This window comes from Solanum verrucosum, unplaced genomic scaffold (assembly GCF_900185275.1).
Source record: "Solanum verrucosum unplaced genomic scaffold, falcon-dt-bn FXZP01000703.1, whole genome shotgun sequence".
NCBI lineage: Eukaryota > Viridiplantae > Streptophyta > Magnoliopsida > Solanales > Solanaceae > Solanum > Solanum verrucosum.
The window spans coordinates 12,450-16,872 of record NW_026020247.1 but is presented as its reverse complement, the minus strand read 5'-3'; positions in this window follow the sequence as shown (position 1 = coordinate 16,872).

Sequence of the window (4,423 nt, the reverse complement as noted above, 5' to 3'; positions counted from 1 at the left end):
AGACTGTAGGTATGATCCGTATAATTTTGGTGTCATGTAAGTCTTCAAGGACCTTTTCTATGGTTCCCATCTATGAGTCGTTGTTCATTTCATGAACTGTAAATCGCATCCATAGATTTTAATGTCCAAATACAGTTGCATTGCAAGTACAAACCATATTCATCATAACAGTCCATAGTTTGAAATCATGGACCCCAACTACGTTTTCTGAAATCTACTTAGCATTGAGTGAATTGACGGAACCTATATATGGCTTGTAGGACTACCAATGGATCGTAGACTAGGTTTCATGGGTCCTATATGTTTAAATGAAAGGACCTGACCCATGACCCCAACGATATAAAAACCCTTCTTTTTAAATTCATTCCTTATTTCCCTCTTCCCAACCGTTACAACCCCTAAATCAGTTACATCTTTACAAATTCCCACCCTTTCACATCCATTCCCAACCCCTCAAAATCCCACCACCCATTATATAAACTCATTCTCTCCCATCTTCTCCTTTCTCTTTTTCCATTCTTCCTATTTTTACAAATTTTCACTCCTCCAAAGGCAAGGCAGTCACATGTACGGGAAATAATGGAATTGATCATTACTTTCTATGCTCTGAACTTGAAAACATAGTCACACAACATCGAGTTTAATCGATAAGGTATGAAGTTCATCCTAACTTATATTATTCAAATTCAAAGTTGCTACTTTGCCTAGGGTTTGAATTTTTTTATTATATGTGCTTAATTTTACTGAACTAAACCCTTAGGATGAAAGTAGAAGTGAGTGTTGTCGATTATATATATAAAATGAACCAAATTACTCTGTATTGTGTTCTTGACTTAGGGTTCATTAGTGTTGCAATTTTTTTGGTGATTTAATGATAAGTGTAACCCTAACAATGATGGAATTGCATGAAAATATGTTGAAATCCATGATATAGATGAGGTTAGGATCACTTGATAATGAAACCATGTGTTGAATAATTGTTGAATCTGAAAAATACCTAAACTTAGAGTGTACGACTTAATCTACGGGTTGTAGAATTTCCTACGGACCGTAGATCAGTCTTATAATCTTGACAACACAAAATAGTACTCTAAGTTGGTAATGACTGTTTGATGTACGGATCATAGAATCATTGACGAACCATACTGGTGAACCATCATTCCAAATTCATAAACTAAAAAGTTGACTTCCTAACCTATGATTGGGTCATATGGCCCGGAGAAGCTTCTACGGTCCATATGAACCAATCATAGGTCCAAAAAGACAGGGTTTCCTAAAAAAATATGTTTTATTCTAGTTTCTTAGTTTCATTTGCTTCTTCTCTAGTTTTCTTATGTATGTTTTAGTTACTAATGACTCTTCCACAGGTATAATGCCACACAAAAGAGTAAACACTTACAATCGTAGGTGGAAATCAAAGTCAGTCGCTCCTAAGCCTCGACTTTGCTTGTTGATGAAAGCGACGACGTAGAGTTTAGTGGGTTTGAGTTTATTCTTGCCACCATAACGGTCTCTCCGATGACACCCCAGGCTATACGATAGCAAACTAAATAACTTGATATAGCTCTAGTGTCAGAGGATAGTACTTCCCAGTCTAAAGGACAGTGAACAAGGCATGTGAGAAGGCAGTGGGGAGTCACAACATAACCCACAGTCAGAATTTGGCTCTAGGTCAACCTAAGCTGTAGCATTAGCTTCTAACATATTTGAGACCAGAGAGGCACATGATTCTCCATCCACCAGCCCAACTGTACCTATTCGGGTTGCCAGTGAACCAAAGGTATTGTGTGTGGAGGGCATGTTCAAGATTTCTACCAACGTCATCCAGAAAAATGCATAAAACAAACATCGACAAGCTATTACCAAGGAGCCCCATGTTCTCATGGGAAGCCTCCACACTATACCTGCCTTATATGAGCTATTTAAGAAGCACCGTTGTGAGTGAATGGCAAATGCAATAGGCAAATATATCCCAAACATGGTTTGAGATTTTGATGCATCATAAGTGGCCATGGTTAAAAACACGATGCCCTCGAGGGCAAAGGCATTAGATCAGCCTCTACATCTATACATACTGATATGGGACATCTCCGTTAATACCTTTGAAGCCACAATTTTCCATTTTATTTATGGCCCATCTCACAAGCAGCCAACTAATACGGCTAAGTTTGATTACTTGAGGTAGTTGGCCCGAAATAGAGTAGTGATGAGAGACATCGAGTAGAGAAAAAGCTTGATACACTAGGTTGTATGTTACATTGTTGAGAAAGGATTAGATAATGAGTGGGTCTAGGACCTTACGTTCTCCATCAAGAAGGCCAGTCTTTACCTAGAGGCCAAGTTTTGTTGGTCGATTCTTTGGAATAGATTGTCCCCGACGATGGCATATAATTGGTTGCATTTGATCGGACTGTGATTATAGTATGTTAAATGGCTAGACACGAGATATATTTTTCCCATATTATCATTGTCGAGATCCATGAGAGGCCTATATAGAAGACCACTACACTTCCTTTTCCATACCTGATATTCAGGCTATGTAGAGAGGGAATTGTCCTGGTCTACTTTATTGATAGTTATATTGAGGTTATCAAGACCGTAGATATTGGTCTTATTTTGGATATGTCAAACCCCACAGTACTATGATGGGGTATTTAAATAGAGATATCACATTTCGGCAAGGCACTTGAATCTGAGCAACCCGATGAGGGTACCATTCCAGTCCCAACTACGAGTCTGATATGACAACTTCTCCTTCTTATTTATTTGGCCCAGATGACGAGCACACTAGGTGCTCCAACTACTAAAGGTTTTGCTATGTTACCCTTAGATATAGTCCATTAATTGGAGACTTAGATGGCGACCTTTTTGCATCACATTAGGCCATGTATAAGGAAGACCGTAGAGGAATCAGAGCCAATGGTAGAAAGGGTTATTGGTGTTAAGATACATGAAGTGCATCATAGGAGTGATACATTTGAGCTTTAGATGCTAGATAGGCTCCCCAACTATAGATCTTGCCATCTTCTAGAAGGAGTTAGCCAAGCTCCAGACTCCTAACCTTAACCCTCTTCGTATGGATAGAAAGAAAACTTTCTTCTGCTCATACTATTGATAGGGAGGAAGAGTGGGGAGAAAAGGAAAAAGAGCAGCAAAATTTTGAGGTAGCTAAGTTACAATCGAGAATTGATAAAGAGATGTGGTAGCTTAGGTTAGGAGAGTTTGTTGTTGGAGCACCAGGTTCGATGGACACTACTGATTGTGCTCATATGAGTTCTATGGGGGAACTAATGATGGTGCTCCTTTGGTTATTCTGAAGGGCGACACTGAGGGCGCCACAAATGTTGGTACATCAGGTTCAAAGTGACCAAACCCACCAGTATTTTGATTTATATTCAGCTCTTAAATGCCTTAGGTTTGTCTCACCCAATGTTTTACGTTATTTGTGCATTGAGGGCATTGCACTGTTCTTTCATGTGGGGTGGGGTGAACGGATTGTGAAGTCTTAGTGTGTACTTTGAATTAACTCAATTCACAATCCTCCTTGGGGTTTTCTTCCCTGTGTTCTTTTTCCCCAATGAACTATTTAACTTTTGTTGAACTAAAATGTTTAAAATAGTAATTTGTAGAAGTAGACTAGAAATAAAAACATGATGGAAAAGAGCATGAAAATTGATACCCCTCGAAATGTGCTCTATTTAATTGATTGATAGGTCGAATGTGTAGGATCTTTGTATGACATGATAGGAACCGATTAGACAACATGACATAAGCTAGCACATAAACTAGGTACATTGATCATTTGATAGTAAAACAAGGTGTCATGTGTGTGTGAGGATGTTTGTATATTCATATGGCACATGCCAATCTAGAACATGCCACAGTAGTCTTGCTAAGATGGTTTAAACAATGAAATAGGAAAGATCATAGGCCGTTGTTGGAAATGATTCAACTTATGCCTAAAAGAAACCAAAATAATAAATGAATTGCTCCCTTCGATCCAAATTTTTGAGCCTACAGAAGAATATTCATTCAATTCACCCAATTCACCTTCCCCCAATTCAGAAAAGTAACTTATATCAAAATACATCTCACCTGACCCTGAGCCTACGTTACAAGCTAACAAAGTCCTATGTAATCCTAATTTAATGGTTTTAAATATCAAAGTGTAGAAAATAATGGTAAGTTTATGGTATTGTGCACAAACTATACTAAATTCAATTCTTAGTGTGAGTGTATACTGAGTCCTGAACTATAACCTAATTCTTTGTGAAAAAAGGGATTTCATTATGGTAAGGGCACAAGTTACATTATCAAAGAGGTAGTATCTTGGTGAGTGTTGTTTGTAGATGTGAATATGTCTATTAGTATGTCTATTTCAAGAATCGATCCGCATGTGTTAGCCTGTTGATCTAACTGAATG